The sequence below is a fragment of the Hypomesus transpacificus genome, chromosome 3 (assembly GCF_021917145.1).
Source record: "Hypomesus transpacificus isolate Combined female chromosome 3, fHypTra1, whole genome shotgun sequence".
Lineage (NCBI taxonomy): Eukaryota > Metazoa > Chordata > Actinopteri > Osmeriformes > Osmeridae > Hypomesus > Hypomesus transpacificus.
The window spans coordinates 11,339,097-11,354,339 of NC_061062.1; the positions used below are offsets into that span (position 1 = coordinate 11,339,097).

Genomic DNA, 15,243 nt, shown 5'->3' on the forward strand with positions numbered 1-15,243 from the left:
CATAAATCATTCCTCTGGGACAGATCTGTGGGACTGTGGTCAGGGAGTCTGTATCCGGGCAGGGGTGAGATAATTTCACAGCCATTCAGAGAGGGGACGGACAGGAGGCAGGGATGAGGAGGAAGAAGGGAGAGATGAGGGCAAGGGAGGGAGAGGAGGTGGATATTGAGTGGCTGAGGGGCCAGGGGTATTCCCCTGTCTGGAGGCAGAGTAGGGAATCCCCCCGGTGAACTGTTCTGACAGAATCCTGAAGGCTGCTCTCACTGAGAGAGAAAAAAAATGAAAAAAAGTGAGAGAATGGGGGGAAAAAGGGATGTAGAAGGGGGTGGAGGGAGGGATGGAGGTAGAGAGCCCAGGTGTTTTGTGACGGCTGACTCTTGAACACACACCACTGGTGTCGGGAGCCAGCTGTAGTTTGGTTTTCCACCACAGGGGGGAGGGGTGAAGGGGGGAGGACACTGACCAAATTGAACCCTCTCATTAGCGGGCAGCCAGCTGAGGCACCTGCAGGAACTCTGTCGACCTGTTAACCCACCAGCCCTGCCCACCCTGGGGTCCTCACATCTGCAACCCCCCCCCCCCACACCCCCACACCCCCCCTACACACCCCCACACCCCCCCTACACACCCACACCCCCACACCCCCCCTTCACACCCACACACCCACTAGGATGTTCATAGAATGAGAGAGGGACTAGGGCCTGTGTGAAACAGTAGATGGGAGGCTGAATGTGCAAGGTACATAGCCTGCCATTAGCACACACACACAGATGCTCTACCATAGCTCTCTACAATTATTAATAATACAATCGTGTGAAATAATATATATATATATGGGTATATATAAATGTATAAAACGGAACTCATTCGTATTCAGGACCCTCTCTCTCTGTGTTAAAGGTACATGAGTAATCCTTGTCTGTGCAGTACATCATCGTGTTTGGTGGGAAACAACAGCTCTGGTCCCATTTCAAAAACACCAATCTTTCTCATGCATACCTTTGCTCGTATGAATAATCGACTGAGCGTCAGAAAAGGGAGGGCGTATAGTCACTGTCTCAAACACACTGAGAGGCTGGCCTGTCTCGGCTAATGCCAGCTCCGTTGTGGCACACAGGCTATTGTTTTCTGTCACGCTTCACTGGTGGCCCACCCGCTCTGCCAGCCTGACTGTCTGCCGCATGGCATCATGCACCCAAGCGCACTAGAGCACACAGGACTCTCTCTCTCTCTCTCTCTCTCTCTCTCTCTCTCCCTCCCTCCCTCCCTCCCTCCCTCCCTCCCTCCCTCCCTCCCTCCCTCCCTCCCTCCCTCCCTCCCTCCCTCCCTCCCCTCTCCCTCTCCCTCTCCCTCTCCCTCTCCCTCTCCCTCTCTCGCTCCAAGCCTCTGGTGCCACTTGCTGTCTCAACCAATCAGCTCTCATGTTATTCTGAGCTGGAGGACGTCACTGTTTGTCCTGGCCAATCAGCACCGCTTTTATTTTCAGCCAGTCACCATAGGTGTATGCCATTTGACACGGGCTCTGCACAACATGGTAACCATGACAATATCTTGACATTACAGCTGATTGTGCACCGTTGTGCAAATGAAACAAATATGGAAGCTGTGAATAGTGAAGAATCTACAAAGCAAACACAGTTATCTGGAATCTACCCCTCAACAACAATAGACAGAACATTGTTCAGGTCCAGGAACAGCTGGGACACCCAGCTGAGAGAGCAACAAACACTGATGAAAACCAGCCCTTACTGTCCCACCACCATAAATACATCCATCCCCCCCAAAACGGTGTGATCAGTATGCACCATTAGAACAGGTAAACAACAGAGATCCGTTATCCTGCAACACAGAGCACAGCTAGTCTCATTGTCTCCTACACAGAGGTGTTTACAGGAGAGACAAGCAGCCAGCCAGCCCGTCCAAATACCCCACCATCTGACTGGGGCTCAATCCAAAGTGGCCCAAATCCAATTTGTTTGCCTCTTTGCTGCAAATTGCTCTGTGCATTGAGTCTCCAAATAGCTGTCAACTACTCCCAGTTGGCATCTTGTATCACTTAATTCGCTTGTGGAGCATGTAATTGTCATAATAAGAAAAATATTGAGGTGATAATAACCACTTACTTTGAGATGCCCAGAACCCCCTACCTAATGGGCTTCTAGCTGCACATTTCACACAACATTTGAGAGCCAGTCGTTTGTGACCCCTCACCTCTGTGGTGGAGCTGCTGGAGTGTCCACCTCTACCTCTCTCCCACTCCCACTCTCTCTCTCCCTCTCTGTCTCCCCTTCTCTCTCCCACTCTCCCTCTCCCACTCTCACTCTCTCTCTCTTCTCTCTCTCTCCCTCTCTGTCTCTCTCTCTCTCTCCCTCTCTCTCTCTCTCTCTCTCTCTCTCTCTCTCTCCCACTCTCTCTCTCTCCCTCTCTCTCTCTCCCTCTGTCACTCTTTCTCTTCCTGACATGCAGTGGGGCTGTTAGAAGCTGTCAGTCCGAGACATGCTTCAGCAGTGAGGGCCAGATGACACACACACACACACAGGCTAATGGTGAGCCGTCTGTGGCTGTAGTGGAACTGTCACTTAGAGATGAGCAGGGCTCTGCCTTATTCATACTGACCCTAACAGAGGTCCACTCTGGCCTCCTGGGTGAATTAATGAGAGTTGCTGCAGGGCGGGAGGAGGAGGGGGGGGGGGGATGGAGGGCAGAGGAGAAAAGAGGGAGGAGAGTGGGCGGAGGGGGAGGTTGGAGGAGAGAGGCAGGAGGAGGAAGGAGGGAGAAGGATGAGAGAGGAGGGAGGAGAGAAAGTAGCCCACAGTGCTGGTCATCTTGTCTAGACAAGGAGGAGTCTGTGACCACAGCTTCCTGTGGGCCACGAGAAGCCAACGTCCACTTCATCACCAACACGCACACGCAAACACACACACACCCCTTCCCGCACGCATGCACACGCAACAGCGGAACCAAAGGGAGAAGAGCAACGTTTGTGCAGCAGCCGTGCCAACAGCGTACAGTACATTATCCTGACCTGCTAAACCCAGCCTGTAACAGGCTGCAACAGGTTCACACCCTCTGAGCAGCCGAGACAGAATGACTGGCTCTACAGCCTGGGACCATGGCCCCCGCACGTGCTTCTCCTCCAGCCTGAACCCACGTGGGACTCAGCACAGCGCCACAGCACACAGTGTTCTGATACGTATCTATAAATTCTTCTCACACTTTAACACGTCTCCCATTACTGGAGGCTGTAGCTAGGGTGTGGAAGGATCGTCGGTTGGGGACTGTGGCTGGGCCAAAAATACGCTTCTTGAACAGTGAAAAAAGTACATGTTTTTATCGACGGAATGGTATAGCTAGGGTTGACGTGCCTGGGTCGACTCTAATGCTGGAAGGGAATCCAAATGACTGCTTCTGTTGATGTACATCAGCGTGGCGGGTGCTAGCATGCTAACGCTACGCGGCGTGGGCTGGAGCAGATGCTAGAGCTAGTCTGGAGCCTGGGTGCTGTCGGCTTCTCTGTCTGGCTGGAGTCAGATGACAGCGTTAGAGCTGTGGATGTCTGTCCTGTCTTGTTAGAGGCCCGCTTCCCTGGAGGCATTCTGCCTGGTGTGTCACCTCGCTGTTTGAGGGAGCAGACTGTCTGTTCCACCCCCCCCCCCCCCCCCCCCCCCCCGCTCCACTTCACCCCCCCCTGCTCCACTTCACCCCCCTGCTTGGCACCAGGTGAGGTCATGCCCGCTGACTCAGCCCACTCAGACTGGCAGAGCAGCAGTGAGGGCAAGAGGCTACTGGGTTAGTGTGTGTGTGTGTGCATGGGTGCGTGTGTGTGTCTGTGGGTGTACAGGGCATGTCTGCGAGGTCTAACAACAAAGTGATTGTGCTTGCTCGAGCGTGTTCCAGTTTGCCCGAGTACATTTCGATAATGTTAAAGACTAAAGTTGTCATCCAAGTGTACAGTATTACAGCCAAACTGACCCAGTGGTTTGAACAACAACCCTCGTTTTTCCCCCCTTCCGGCTCAATCCAATGACCTCAGGCAGAAGTGAAGCCTAATAGCTGGAGTGCCTGTTGTGTTCTTACTGGATCAACACTCTCTTATCTGGTCCCACTATCACACAGACACACCTCTCACACTCTCCTCGTGGAGTGCCAGGAACGAAGAGGAGTAATGGTGCACTTTTCTCTCTGTTCTTATGAAGTGAGATGGAGGCCAAATACAAATGAAATGCAGTGCCCATTATGGTGAAAGGGTTAGAGAACAGGTCCTGGCCGCAAGAGGGAGTGTTAATGGGAGTCCCTTGGTGCAGAGCTGTAATACCCTATATTACCCTCCACGAGGTATTATGAACTACCCTATACTGACACACACACAGGGAGACAGCTAAAGATGCATGGCTTGTGTGTGTGTGTGCGTACGTGTGTGTGTGTGTGAGAGAGACACAGAAATTGCAATGGGAAGGAAGCAGACTTCAAATGATGATGATGGTGAAGATGATGATGATGATGATAATGCCATTTATAATGATCTGCTGATGAGGGCGGTTCACTTGACAAAAAATGTCCTCGCTTGAAGCTGTAAAGTACAGAAGTACAAGTACATACATCAGCGTATAGTGAATGTGTGACAATGTGTGTGTCGATGTGAGATGATAGTTCCCTTTATAGAAGTGCCAGTTCTGAAGGGCCACTGACTGAAGTCTGCAGCAGAGTGGGTTCAGCTCGTTGAGTAGGGTTCTTCAAGTACAGCAAAGGGCACTCGGTTTAGACTGGAGGGACTAGCTTGGCACGCAACAGGCTTCAGAAGCCACCTGGGCAATAACTGGCACCAACCGGGCGCTGAGACACACTTAGACGGCAACCTTCTTAGCCATGCCAACTCTTGCTCATTCGAGAAGTGGACCCCTCCCCATCCTCTCCTACTTAGATGAGAGGTCACTCTGCTGTAAGACAATCACTCTCTCCTCCTAAAGTTTCTCCACATCTCCTCACTCCTCCTCAAGTCTCCCCGTCTCCTCAGGGTCCTAATGCCTGCTCTCTGGCTCTGGCTCGCCCAGTTAAGGAGGTCACATATTAGTCTACATCTTCAGGAGCTGGCTGGGATCCATAGCAACCACTCAGGAGGCCCAGGGGCCCATGTAGATGGACTCTCAGTCCTCCTTCTAGCCCTGACAGTCTGGACAGACCATGTCATCCAGACTGTGTCTGTGCAGCAGTGCCAGCAATTAGACTGTATGGGAATCAGATACCGCACACACAACTTCCACACCGTGGAAATATGTGCAATTCACTGTGCTGTACAGCACTGGGACTATCTGTGAACCAGGATCCCTTCTGCGCCAAGGCGACACTGCGCTGGGCTTAACATTCAGAAGATCTGCCAGAGCACCAAACCAACCGGATAATGTTTGAACAGCGAAACTGTACATAAATCATAGGAGTGCATTGTTCAAGCGAGACATTTTCTGTTCTTCTCTACCCCTCCCCAAATCTCTTTGTTGTCTGGAATAAAAGGAGAGGGAGAACAAAAGGTTCAGGGTCTCTGTTCAAGGTCTCCTAAGTTACGGGGAAGAGACAGCGGCAGAAAGAAATTGTTCTTCTCCATTCCGCTCCGCTGACTGCACAAAGCAGAACCACTCTCCTGATAATACTATGGCAACACGAGCAGAAAAACAACTCCAAGTGCTCACCACAGATTTAGGCACCAACAAACCCTCACGGATCCTCCCCACAGAGAGCAGGTCAACAGCGACTTGGTACCTGCCACTGCAGAGTACCATACCTGCCACAACTAACGCTTGAACACCACTGTAGGAAAGCTGTGGCCATCATAGCTATCAATTATCAATACCAATATGACAGTGTGGTGTGGTGAGTTCTGATACATGGCACATACAGTCGTTTTTGGATGACGCTTCAGAGAGTGTACTGTATGAATGATGGTTCCTGGCTGGCTGGTTCCCATCTGTGAGTCATGAGCTAAAGCCACAGCACATTAGCAATATTTGTCCTGGTGGTGGCAGGCAGCCTGCCGAGCGATAACTTTCCACTTTGAAGCCCATAGTAATGGGGAGATATGGAGAGAGACTCCCTTCGAAAAGACTGTTTGAAGCCCTATTACCCCTAAGCCTCTAAAGACGCCCAAATCTGGTGGCGCTTGTCTCCAAACGAGAGGATTAGTGTTGAGTTTCACTCCGATTCCCCATGATAGTGTGCCAGAGCCAGGCCTTGCAGGAGGAGTGCTTAACACCCCGGCCTTTTCACTTAACCACTCATTGTTTCCTATGAACAATGACGACTATAAAGTAGGGCCAGCCAACAGAGTTTAACCTTTAATGGGTTGCAGGATAGTCCTCTTTGAGATCCTATATTGAAGCTGAGGCAAATGTCCCCCCCCCCCAACACACAGCCATTATCGTGGCTGGGCCATTTGTATTCAGCGGAACAGTTGGTATTTAAAATGTCTTCCATTTGGAGGCGAGGGGGAGCGCAGACAGGCCTGGCCGGTTATTGTCTGAGCTGGTGAAACATTTTTCATTAGGCGCAGGGGTGCTTTATTCTGTTTGTAATGCACAGACCACTCACACCCCCCCCTGCGCCTGCTAACACCCCCCCCCCTCCCTTCCCCCAGCGCACCTATTTGTTCTGCACTTATTGGCTCTGCTAATGTTTTTATTTATGGCATTCCGGCGTGCCCCCCCCCCCCTTCCCCTCTCGACTTTCAGAGGACTGAAAGCGACGTGCGAAAGAGAGAGAAATAAATAAATAAACAATTCCTCCAAATTCCTCATTTCTAATTCAGCTGCTCGTTCAGCTTAACCTCTCTCTCCTCAGCAATTAAAGCGCGTGGCGCATCCTCCGCTCCGCACACGGCCCCGGCTAAATAATGCAGGCCATCCAGAGCGCCATCCTTTATCAGCCCAAATGACAGCCATTTGCATATCTCTCCAGTCAATTAGAGCGCGGCGGAATAATCAGGCTGTAATTGGGGGAGAGCGTTGGTAATCACCCGCCCTGGCGCACCGACAGTGCCATGGAGGGGGTGGGGGGGGGGGCGTTTGGGAGGGTGTGTCAGGAGGGGAGACGGTCAACTCGTCCAAAGCTTCTGTTTGTCAGCCTGATTCTTCCAACACTCCCCGTTTTCTGCTTACAGCCTTCTGAAAATGAAGTCGTGTCTAATACATTGTTTCTATTTAGTAAATGGAAAGAGGGTGGCGACAGGGAGGGGGGGTCAACCGTAGAGCCAATCATAGAAAACCATGAAACATGTGAATGAATTCCATCTGAATGATCTAACAAATCATGTGACAAAACACCAAATTCTCCATAACAGAACCTTGAATGTACAATGAACTTCCTCAAATACCTTTTAACATTGCAAATAACTAATGGTTCAGTTGAAGGACAGTGCAAGAGAGAGAGAGATAGTAAGAATGAGACAGAGAGATAATGACAGATAGTAATAGAGAAAATATAGCAAGAGAGAGAGAGAGAGAGAGAGAGAGAGAGAGAGAGAGAGACAGAGAGAGAGAAAGAGAAAGAGAAAAAGAGAAAGAGAGAGAGAGAGAGAGAGAGAGAGAGAGAGAGAGAGAGAGAGAGAGAGAGAGAAAGAGAGAGAGAGAGAGAGAGAGAGAGAGAGAGAGAGAGAGAGAGAGAGAGAGAGAGAGAGAGAGAGAGAGAGAGAGAGAGAGAGAAGATGTGGCTGTCCCTCTTTGTGTTTTTCCCTCTGCCTTTCTTCCCCATTGCCTTTGTATTTCCAGTGTTCACTGGAGTTCAGCGCTACAGAACATTACCTCTGTGTTTTTTAGGCTCCTGTCGCTTTCGCAAGATGAAAGGCGCAGTGACGCGCTGTTCACTTCTACTTGAGGAGGGGAAATAAAAGACAAGTGAAATGAAAGAAAAGATGGAAGTGTAGAGTGAAAAAAGGCACAGGGGATGATAGTTTTGATTTGTTTCGATTGAACTTCCCAAGATAGGACATTGTCTATTACCGTTTACCAAGGCAAAGGCAAGTAGACAAAATAAAGAAAACAATCAAAGCAAAAGCATCAGTGAAAACAAAAACAGCTTTTTGCAAGTTTAGACGCCACTAGAAATGTTGGGACAAAGAGACTGGGGCGGTTCCACAAATCCACAGTGTCCATATTCAGGAGAGCTTGCAAGCTCTAAGAAACTGTTGGCTAAGTTTTACCTCAGAGTTAGCCAGCTAGCTTCTTGACATTCACTGCCAGCTGAACAGTTATGGATCACTGTCAAAATGACAGCCATAAAAATTAGAGTGTGCAGCGGCTGATTTGATTGGTGCGATGCAAACTCATCCCCATCTTGTGGGATTGGACATGCCTGCTGTCAGGGTGTCAGCCGGGGTAATCCATCAGCAACCACTGCTGATCGATACAGGATTGCTGGATTGGTGAGAGATATCACATTGTGACCTGCATATCATAATAAATACAGTGCTGGCCTGCAGGATCCTAATCTATATCGGTCCCATGTCTCTCATCTCATCTCTGCACCAAAATGGAAGTCTTGCGCAGAACAAACACACACAGACAGACATACACACACAAACACACACATATATTGCAGACTAGACAAAAAGATGGAAAGAATGCAGTACTGAACTAATTTTGAAAGAAAACAGAGATTACTTTGGTCTACATGTGAAACACATTTACAAACATTTGGTGTGACCATAAATACTAAACCATTAAATACATTTATAAATTAAACTTTGAACACTGAGTTCAAAAGAAGCTCTGCAACTGTGTAGAAAATTAGTTAGCAGACAATGTAGGAGCTACAACGGGGGGAGTTTTACCATACTGACAACAAAGGGAAACGTGAGGGTAATTCATCACACAACCACAAAAGGAAAGTGTGACTGACTGTCCATGACCGAAGATACAAAAGTTCCCTTAATTGGAGATGTTTTGTTTTCATTCCAAACTCCTAGCTTTCTTATTTTTCACCCCATTTCTTGTCGTCTCTTTTTAGCAGTCGGTAGACGCCCTTGCCCTTTCCTCTCTACTCTGCTCCCTCTCTCTTCATTTCATTAAAACGATTCACCATTGGCTTTCTCGAGGGCTCAAACTCAAATTTGGGGAGAGAGAGAGACTTGGATATAGAAAGGAAGAGAGAGGAAAATAGAATACTTGAAGAATTAACCCTGGGGTCGAGGATTGCATCCAAGAGTAGTGTGTCTGCCAGATGAGAGGACAGACAGACACACACACACACACACACACACAGACACACACAGACAGACAGACAAGCAGAGGGAGTGATGAAGAGAAAGAGTGTCCACTTGATGTAAAATCTCATTAGTAGGGATTCTGTTGATGTAAGGAGAGAACGAACAAGAGAACGAGGCAAAAGGAGGGAAGGGTGAGAGGGAAAGAAAGAGACGGAGGCAGAGGGAGAGAGAGAGCTCTGAGGGCAAACTACACACCACGCAGCAGCCTCCCTCACGCCATCATTAACTATGCACAAGATAAACTGCTGACACAAGTCACACAGCAAGGCCTGATAGGTACAAAAGAGTGGTCTCTGCCCTCCATCTCTTCATCCTATCGACCTGCGGGAGACTCTCGTTCTCTCTCCTGTTTTTGCAATTACAATTAAACAGCATTCCAGACCCTGAAGCACATACTGCCTGGCATTGTTGAAGAGAGGCCCAAGGAGCTATATCAATCTATTAGTTATTTTGTATGTGTATGCGTGTGAGTGTGTGTGCAATTACTTGAGAGAGTCAAACAGAGATATGGAAACAAAAGAAAATAAATCAGTTTGCCTTTGTGTGGCTGTATGTGAAGTGTGTGTGCGTGACTTGGTAAGTGACAGCGTATGTGTGAGTGAGATAATGTGAGTGTGTTTACGTGGGATGTGTGCACAGCACAAACAGCATGAATAACACATGCAATTATGTGTTACAATTAGATCACGCGGAGATTCATTTGTTTCTCGTGGGTGGATTTTGGTGACCGTGCATTATCATGTCACTATCCTCAGGAAGACATCCACATACTCCAAAAGTCTTCATCAAAGGGCTACACGCTCGTTCTACGAGTCTGTTCTAACAACTGCTCAACACAAAGCAACATATCCCACATGTTCCCGCATCACAAGGAACGTGAACGACGGAGACCACGAGCCAGTAGAAGCTGTTGTGTTGCGCTGCGCTCCGTCCAAAGGAGCACACGTGACAACACATCGGTGCCTTTTGCGGTTGAACCATGGCATCTGAGGCGTGTTTGATACTCCTTCTTTGTTACTTCCTCCCAGCCCCTCTCCTGATCGTGTAACTTGTTCCACTTGTCATTATTGGGAGATAATAGATGCGTTGACAGCTCTGAAGGCTGAGAGGCTGGAACACACCACTGAGACAGGGGGGGCTGAGAGAACTGAGGCCCTACAGCATGAGGGGACCAAGACAAGGTGATGGTGGAGACTGGAACACAGAGGAGAGTCTACATAAGAAACAACATGACGAAACCCACAGACATACTGTACACTACAGTAGCTCAAACAAGACTAGGAAATATGGCTTGGAATGAGGCATCCAAAGGCAATTAAATAACCTTAAACAATATTTAAACTGTTTATACTGTCAGACTCGAAATAAATGCCTTGAGAAATTGTCCCAGGCAACCCAATCAGAAAACCCACCTTGCAAAGCTCACTAAATAAGCAACTAGCACAGCGGGCCAATGAGAGGTGAGTGTGGCTGATGTAAGCACCGTCAAAGGAGAGGTGACACTTGCGAGAGGCTGATCTGATAGAGCCGGAGATGAAAGACTGTCAGACGCAGCGATAGGTTCAAACGCCACCGCCGTTTGTTAAAGCATACACGTGTCTTCCCCCAAACTCGCTCCCTTTTTCACTCTATGTCTATCTATGTATTCGCCTTCTCTCTCTCCCCACTGTTATTCTCTCTCTCTCTCTCTCTCTCTCTCTCTCTCTCTCTCTCTCTCTCTCTCTCTCTCTCTCTCTCTCTTTCTCTTTCTCTTTCTCTTTCACTCTCTCTTTGTCTCTCTCTCTCATTGTCTCTCTCATTGTATCTTTTTCTTTGTCTCTCTGTCTCTCTCTCCCTCTCTCTCTCTCTCCCTCTCTCCGTCCCAACCTCCTCTCTTAATCTCTCTGCCTCCCCCTCCACATTATACACTTCCATACAGCCAGTAGTAGGCTTGATACGATTTAATGGGCAGAGTCGTATTACAACACTGTCTCCAGGCCCAGTCTTATTCTAGTTCTGCTTTAGGGCAGAGTGCACAGAGAAGGTACAAGCTCATATTGTGCGTGTAAGATGTTACTGTAATAAGCAACAGTGCTGTGCATGACACTACTTAGATCTGGCAGAATAATACTTTAATAATTGAGATGGATTCATTTGGTCTCTCTTTTTCAAACTAGCATTGAAAGCATCTGAAAACTAGCATTTTCTTTGTTAGTAATTATGTTATTTTCCTTCTTTCGTCCAATGTTGCAAGGAATCATTGTTGACAGTGCAAGTCAAAAGAATACCATTTTATACCTAGAGGGATTTATCGAGTAAGCCCCTTGAGAGACTAACCCACAGAGCAAAACTCAAAACTTCCCAATGTCAGCCTGACATTGATTTTTCAAACTGCTCTTGAAGGAACAAGGAGTGATCCATTTTTTTTAAGACTCGTTCGAGATACTAAATTGCTATTAAAATAGCTATTAATTAAAAAGAGGCAAGCAGCTGTCTCCTAATACATTACAAGGCATCTCAGGTATTACCTATCAAATTGCTCCAGCTTTAACCTGCCACTTTTAATACCAGTACTGTGAGTCTAATCACAGCCCAATAAAGACTGTTCATTATCCTGCAGGGGAAAGCTTCATTTTCACCACTTAGAGGCACAGATGACACCATGTAAAAGGTTAATTTAGTTCTGGATATAGTACAGCTCAGGAGTGAAGTTCCTTGAGGCATGAATAACCACCTTTTTAAAGATAGATACGGCTGATCAAAAACAATGATATGAAATATATATCTTATATGTGTAATAATACTTTGATGAATTTACGAAAAAGCGGCCATGTATTTTATTGCCGCCCTCCCTTAATCTGTTATTATAAAGTCTTGAATTAAGGCCATATTTACCACTTGCAGTAGCAGTGTAGTCCAGCAGATGGCAATGTGCATGCTAGGAGCAAAGAGGGGCACAGACAGGAGTATAGATATCTGACTGGATGAGCAAAGCTTATATCAGGAACATGGGATTCAGTGTTTCAGAGACAGCTGTAGTGAAAAGAGCTGAAATACTGCTGCAAAGGTGTATCTGAGTGTTGAGCAACACAGTCCTGAATGCAGCCCAGTCCTATGAGGAGGAACAGAAAACGGTTTAACTGTCTAGTGATTCTGAAACACCCCCCCCCCCCCCCCCCCCCCCCCCCCCCCCCCCCCCCCCCCCCCCCCCCCCCCCCCCCCCCCCCCCCCCCCCCCCCCCCCCCCCCCCCCCACCCCCCCCCCCCCCCCCCCCCCCCCCCCCCCCCCCCCCCCCCCCCCCCCCCCCCCCCCCCCCCCCCCCCCCCCCCCCCCCCCCCCCCCCCCCCCCACCCCCCCCCCCCCCCCCCCCCCCCGCAACCCAACCTTTGCCACCCAAGCCAACAAATGCAGCCATGTTTGGATAAACAAGCAGTCCAATGCCAGTGCAAGCAGGTAATAGGTCCTGATGCATGCAGTGTGAGTGGGAAAAATAGGGTCCTTTCACATGCCCAGATCTTTCATTTCCCATTTCCTTCCTTTTGAGATGTAAAAGGCATGAAGACCCCCCCTCTCCCGGATCTATCTTTAACTTGTTTTGAGAGATGAGATTGAATTGAGCGTTCTGGACGAAAGGGGGGGAAAAAAGGGTTTGCTCTCACTATCTCCCCCCTCCATCGCCCGTCGTCCCTCCCCCCACCTCCCTCTCTCTGTCTCTCTGATTCGCCCTCCCTCCCTCTCTCTCCCCTCTCTCCTGGCCTCTGTCTTAATTTCACCAGGGAATCATTTGACAGATATTGCCCTTGAAGAGGCAGCCTGCTCCGCTCATCTGAAGGCAATGAGAGGAGGCCACTAGAAGAGAGAGAAGAGACACAGAGGAGGGGAGGGAGGGAAATGATGAAGGGGAAGGAGGAGGGGGGCATGGAAGGGTGTGGAGGAGGGGGGAGAGGAGGGTTATGAGTTTGGAGAGAGAGGGGGAGAGCGAGTGAGTAAAAAGTTATTAAGTGGATGTGAAATGCTGTGCAGCCAAAAAGGTTAAGTCTGGAATAGGAAATTAAAACTTGCATCGCTTTTGGCTTTAAATAGATTTGGTTTCATTACGGGCGCCAAGGCCGGTTAGAGTCAAATCCCCGGAGCGTAAGTGAGAGAGAAGGGGGGAGAGAGAAAAAGAGAGTGAGAGAGAGAAGGATAAAGAGAGAGAAAGAGGGAGAGAGAGAGAGAGAGAGAGAGAGAGAGAGAGAGAGAGAGAGAGAGAGAGAGAGAGAGAGAAAAAGAAAGAAAAAAAGAGAGATGGGGGAGACCTTCTGTTAAGCAATGCTTCTGAAGCAGGAAACAGAGGATTGGGGAGGAGACCAGGGGAAAGAGGGGGAGAGGAAGAGAGAAGAGTAGCAAAGCTAACAAACAGCTATTCTACCACAACCAAAACAAAGAAGAGACAATACTAAGTGACTGGGAACTGTGGAAAAACATCCCTTTAAAGGGATAGGGCATTTCGAAAATGTCTTCATATCACATTCCCATGCTTGTGCGCTAGACTCATCCCATCCCTCCAGACCACAAGCACTCACACTGACCACTGCTGTATCAACCTACAGTATATTATAAACCTGATAGGCCTCATATCAACAATCTGTCCACACACACACACACACACACACACACACACACACCACACACACACACACACATACACAGGTCATCTAAACTGACCCCATGAGCTGTGGTTATTGCCTTGTGATCCCAGGGGGGTTGCGGATCGACAGAATAGATAGAAGAGCTGAGAGAATAAGAGAGTTAGAGAAGGAGAGAGAGAGTTAGAGAAGGAAAGAGAGAGAGAAAGAAAGAGTGGGAGAGAGAGACAGACAGAGAGAGAGAAAGACAAAGGGGGAGAGAGAGGACCTTGAGGGCCCCAGGCACAAACACAGCACAGAGAGATCTTTATCTGGACACCTCCAGCAGAGGAGGTAAACAAGGACTGTAATAGAACAGAACTTTGAGAATAAATGAATACATTTGCCAGCCGAAGCATTTCAAGCCGATTTGGCCACTAATAGCCGTGACAATGAGGGCTGGACAAGGTCTTGTTTGAGGCAGCAAACTTTAAAAAAGCAGAACTTGGGTAAACTATTTTAATTATTAGCCTATTTTAATAAAGGCCAAGACAAAATACAAAACTCCTTTTCAAAATGAACCATGAATCCTCAGTACAGCCCTGCGCAAGGAAAAATAACCTTTCAGAGATCGCAAAAACACGTTTGCCCTCGCACAGTGTATTTGGAGGATATAGACGCGCATCATACATTAAACATGTTCCCTATTTACAATGCAAAACAGCCACAAAGAGAGGGAGAGAATAAACAGATTAATGACTTAAGCTCATATCTCTGACAGTTTGAGAGGCAGCCATTTTCTCTTTCATTTTCCTCCCTCCCTCCTTCTGGAGCGTGCAAGAAGAGGAGCAGACAGCGTCTGCGAGAGGGGGGTGAGGAGACGTGGAGAGAAGAAGAGAGGAGGGACTTCTTCAATCCCTCACTCTTCTAGCCATCCCTTTTTTCAGTTTTATTCTCTCTCTCTCTCTCTCTCTCTCTCTCTCTCTCTCCCTCTCTCTCTCTCTCTCTCTCTCTCTCTCTCTCTCTCTGTCTCTCTCTCTGTCTCTCTCTCTGTCTCTCTCTCTGTCTCTCTCTCTGTCTCTCTCTCTCTCTCTCTCTCTCTCTCTGTCTCTCTCTCTCTTTGCGTACTAGATTATGATAATGAGCTAGGCCTGGTGACCCCACAGCTTTCATTGCATATTCAGAGGGCGCGGCGTACGCTAGCGGGATGCTAATAAATAAAGAAGGGAGGGAACAATAAAGGCGCGACACACAGTGTCAGAGGAGCCCCCAGCAAATACACCCCCCCCCCCCCAAGGCCTTGGGGAGGAGGAGGCGGAGGCAGAGGAGGAGGAGGGGAGGAGGAGGGGAGAGCGGGATGTGGAGCAGAAGAACAAGGAAGACGGTGGGGCAGATGGGCTCGTGCTG

General features: G+C 48.7%; 1 protein-coding gene across 1 annotated transcript in view; it reads right to left on the minus strand.

Annotated features, from left to right (window-relative positions):
* Positions 1-15,243, minus strand: part of LOC124466490 (AT-rich interactive domain-containing protein 1B-like) — a 117,039-nt gene that overhangs the window by 44,120 nt on the left and 57,676 nt on the right.